Source organism: Triticum aestivum, chromosome 3D, assembly GCF_018294505.1.
Source record: "Triticum aestivum cultivar Chinese Spring chromosome 3D, IWGSC CS RefSeq v2.1, whole genome shotgun sequence".
Classification (NCBI taxonomy): domain Eukaryota; kingdom Viridiplantae; phylum Streptophyta; class Magnoliopsida; order Poales; family Poaceae; genus Triticum; species Triticum aestivum.
Genome location: NC_057802.1, coordinates 554634384 through 554639200, shown reverse-complemented (window position 1 = coordinate 554639200; position 4817 = coordinate 554634384). Strand labels below are relative to the sequence as shown.

Genomic DNA, 4817 nt, shown 5'->3' with positions numbered 1-4817 from the left:
CATGTGCGAGAAGAACGGTCAGACCCCTCCGCCGATGCCAGTCATTGCTCCGGCGGACACGGTGAGTTTCAATTGAATGGACATTACTTATTAGTCTTCACATTTGAGTTGCATCATGCTAATGAGACATTGCAAATGATCTTTAATTTGGTGCAGCATAACTCCCGACAAGCATCGACGTCTGCCATTGGCGCGAGCAAGAACCCCGATCCTCCTCCGTCTGCCACTACCGCGAGCAAGAACCCCGATCCTTCACCTACGGGTTGACGGTAAGTTTTGCCTAGTGCTTTGCTTAATTAGCTCCAAAATGACCTATTTAACCTAGGATAGCTTTAAAATGACCTATACTTAGCATTTTTTCCTCCAAAATGACTTAATATGCTTAGCTAGCTCAAAATTGACCTATTTAACCTAGGATAGCTCTAAAATGACCTATACTTAGCATTTTTTCCTCCAAATGACTTAATATGCTTAGCTAGCTCTAGAATGACATAATATGCTTACGAATGACATATTTTATTTCCGAAATGACTTCATATGCTTAGCTAGCTCCAAAATGACACAATAAACTTATTAGTTCCAAAATGACCTTACTTAGCATTTTTTACACCAAAATGACTTAGTATGCTTAGCTAGCTCAAAAATGACATAATAACCATACTTAGCTCCAAAATGACCTATTTTACAGATATAAGTTTCATCATAATAATCTTCACATTTTAGTTGCATCATAATAATCTTCTTCTTCTAGTCTTCTTCTTCTAACTTCTTCTTTCCCATTTTGTAGATTTGCTTCAGATCACGGAAGCTTGGGTTGATGGAGTGCTTGTCTTTAGTTTTTGTTTTGACTTTGTGAAACTTGCTACCTATGATGAAACTGTGTAATATTGATAAAACTATGTATATGTATGGATGAAACTTGCTACTATTAGTAACATCTGTTGGATATATTTGCGTTCATGACTATTGGTAATATGTGTTGAATATGCTATATTGGTCATATATATATATATATCTATGTTTGATTTTCTGTGAAAATGAATTGATATAAGAAAAAACAAAATTAAATGAGGCAATATAGGCACTTTGCCATCTGCTGGCAGATGGCAAAGAGCTTTGCCATCGGCTGGCAGATGGCAAAGAGGCCACGTGGCAGCAACCTGTGAAGCGCTCGTCTGGCCTATTTGTTCTCTTTGCCATCCGCCAGCATATGGCAAAGAGCCTGTAGCCTTTGCCATCAGCTGGCGGATGGCAAAGAGCCTGCAGCCTTTCTATCAGCTGGCAGATGGCAAAGAGCCTGCAGCCTTTGCCATCCGCTGACAGATGGCAAAGCACGCCGTTAGCCTCCTAACGTGGCTAACCCCGTTCCTCAGGCTTTGCCATCGGCCGGCTGGTGGCAAAGGCTACAGGCTGTTTGCCATCTGCCAGCAGACGGCAAAGAAGCCTTTACCAGAGTTTATTCAGCCGGCCGTTTGCCATCTGCTGGCAGATGGCAAAGCCCTTTGCCATCAACCGTCCGTGCCTTTGCCATCTGCCATGGCAGATGGCAAAGTGCCTGATTCCAGTAGTGATTCCACTAAGGGACCCTTGAGGGCGGTTACCGAACCCGTACAAATGGCAACCCTTGGGGGCGGTCACCAAACCCGTACACTTTGGCAACCCTTGGGGGCGGTCACTGGTACCCGTCAAATTGCTCGGGGCGATCTCCACAACCTAATTGGAGACCCCCTACGCTTGCCCGGAGCTTTACACCACAATGATTGAGCTCCGAACACAACCAACCGTCTAGGGCGCCCAAGCACCCAAGAGGAACAAGCTCAAGGGCACCAAGCACCCAAGAGGAACAAGCTCAAGGGCACCAAGCACCCAAGAGTAATAAGCTTCTCAACTTGTAACTTCCACGTATCACTGTGGAGAACTCAAACCGATGCACCAAATGCAATGGCAAGGGCACACGGAGTGCCCAAGTCCTTCTCTCTCAAATCCCACCGAAGCAACTAATGCTAGGGAGGAAAAAGAGAGGAAGAACAAGAAGGAGAACACCAAGAACTCCAAGATCTAGATCCAAGGGGTTCCCCTCACAAAGAGGAGAAAGTGATTGGTGGAAATGTGGACCTAGATCTCCTCTCTCTTTTCCCTCAAAAACTAGCAAGAATCCGTGGAGGGATTGAGAGTTAGCAAGCTCGAAGAAGGTCAACAATGGGGGAAGAACACGAGCTCAACAGATAAGGTAGAATGGGGAAGAAGACCCCCTTATATAGTGGGGGGAACAATCCAACCGCTACCCCCAAAACAGCCCCGCAGAGGGCGGTACTACCGCAGGAGGCAGCGGTACTACCGCTCCCCCGGGCGGTACTACCATGGAGTCTGGAGGGCAGGAGAGTGACAGACCCAAGCGGTACAGCCGCGATCGTTGGGCGGTACTACCGCTCGTGAGCGGTACTGCCGCCCTACTGCCGCTGCGAAGTACCGCACTATCCGACACGAAAAATGACCCCTCGAGTCGACGCGGTAGGGGCGTGGTACCATAGCGGTACTACTGCTGAGGACCCACCAGCGGTACTACCGCTGCGGAGCGGTACTGCCGCTTGTGACCCCTAAGCGGTACTACCGCTGGGTACCGCGGTACTACCGCTGGGACCATCCTAAAGCCACTTCCACGAAAACAAGAATACTCCACGGGAAACCAAAACTGCCATAACTTCTGCATATGAGCTCCGAATTGAGCAAACTCAAACTTGTTGGATACAAGACGACGAGTAGCAACAAAACAGCGACAAAATAGAGGAGTGAAACCTCCAACCGAGAAGAACCGGCATAACCTTCCAACATCGAAAACATCATAGAAGATGCGAGTGAACTCCGTTTTCGATGAACTCGAGCTTGTCATCAAGATGACCATAAGCTCCAAAACTCACAATGAGAATAACCAAACAAGAACCAAGAAAGATGATGCAAGGATGCAATGGTTTGATCTCTCTACGAATGATACGATCAAGCTACTCATCGAGAGCCCCCCTTGATAGTACGGCAATCGATCCTATAACCCGGTCTCCCAACTACCATCACGAGACCGGTAAAATAGAAAACCTATCAAGGGCAAACCTTTGCCTTGCACATGGTCCACTTGAGCTAGATGATGATGATCTTGACTCCCTCAAGTTGGACCACCTTTCTTGGTTGCGTTGGCTCGATGAAGACTAGTTGATTGCTCCCCCATACTCCACTATGGGTGAGCCACTCTTCCGCACATCTTCACAAGTCCATTGTCACCACAATGGACGGCAAGCTTCAAGCATTTGATCTCTTCATGATGCTTCACTTGAACTTGCACACCGCAACATCTTCACAAGTCCATTGTCACCACAATGGACGGCAAGCTTCAAGCATTTGATCTCTTTCATGATGCTTCACTTGAACTTGCACACCGCAACCTAACCCCACAAAGAACTCTCACGAAGATCATGGGTCAGTACACAAAGCGTAATTGACAATGCTTACCACACCATGGGATCGCTTGATCCCTCTCGGTACATCTTCTACGCTTTGTGAGTTGATCAAGTTGATTCACTCTTGACTTAGTCTTGATCAACCTTGAATCTTTTCAACTCTCTTCATTTGGATGACGTCTTGAAGATATACATGAGTGATCACACAATCTTCTTCTCCAAGACATGCTTGCAATAAGCTCAACTCTCACATGACCAATCTTTGGATAATTCCTTAATAACACCTTGGTCACCACATAAACTCCTTGAAACCAACACATGAACTTCAAGAAATGCCTATGGGAAAATCCTTCAAATATAACTCAAGGCAACCATTAGTCCATAGAGATTATCATCAATTACCAAAACCAAACATGGGGGCACCGCATGTTCTTTCACCTTTGGTCCCGGTTGGTGGCACCAACCTGGACTAAAGGTGGGCATTGGTACCGGTTCGTCCCACCAACCGGAACCAATTCCCCCCCTTTAGTACCGGTTCGTCCCACCAACCGGGACCAAAGGCCGCCGCTTCCCGCCCTTTGGGCTGCTGAAAAGAGACCTTTGGTCCCTGTTAGTGGCACCAACCGGTACTAAAGGGGGCATTGGTACCGGTTGGTGCCACGAACCGGGACCAATGCTCTGTGTATATAAGTTGGACTTGTGAAATTTTTCATTCAGTTCTTCGATCTGCCTCTTTGCCGCCGAACGCCTCGACACCGATGAACACCTCGACGCCGCCAGGCTGCCGGACCTTGACGCCGACGCCGTCGCCGCGCCCTGCCTGCCCCGACGCCGCCGCGCCCCTGCCTTCCCCAATGCCGCCGCGCCCCTGCTGTACCCCGACGCCGCCGCGCCCCTGACGTGCCCCGACGCCGACGTCGTGCGCCCCTGCCCTGCGCCGACGCCAACGCTGTGCGCCCCTGCCCTGCCTCGACGCCAACACTGTGCGCCCCTGCCTCGACCTCGACGCCAACGCCGCTGCGCCCCTGCCGTGCCCCGACGCTGCGCCACGCCCCTGCCCTGCCGTCAACGCCGCCGCACCACTGCCCGCCGGACAGGCGGTACTCCCTCCTCCCTCCCACCCCTCTCCTCTATCCTTCCTTCATGTATGTGATGATGGTGAAGTTGGTTCAGTGCAAAGTTTCAGAGAATTACATGTTTTCAGCCATGTCCACAAGGTGTTTGATGAAATGCTAGGGCTAGCTAGGGAACTTTGTTTTATGTGAAACTTGGCAGGATGATGTCTCCTTGGATGTTGGTGAAGATGGTCAAGTTGGTTTGTTAAAAGGAAAAACTTGTTAGTGCAAGTTTTATTAAAATTTAGTGCTG

General features: G+C 49.0%; 1 long non-coding RNA gene across 1 annotated transcript; it reads left to right on the top strand.

The window, feature by feature from the left end:
- Nucleotides 1–847, top strand: LOC123075387 (uncharacterized). The gene is made up of 3 exons (XR_006436130.1): nucleotides 1–61; nucleotides 157–269; nucleotides 788–847. It is a non-coding gene; the product is annotated as an uncharacterized lncRNA (long non-coding RNA).
- The last annotated feature ends 3970 nt before the right edge of the window (nucleotides 848–4817 follow it).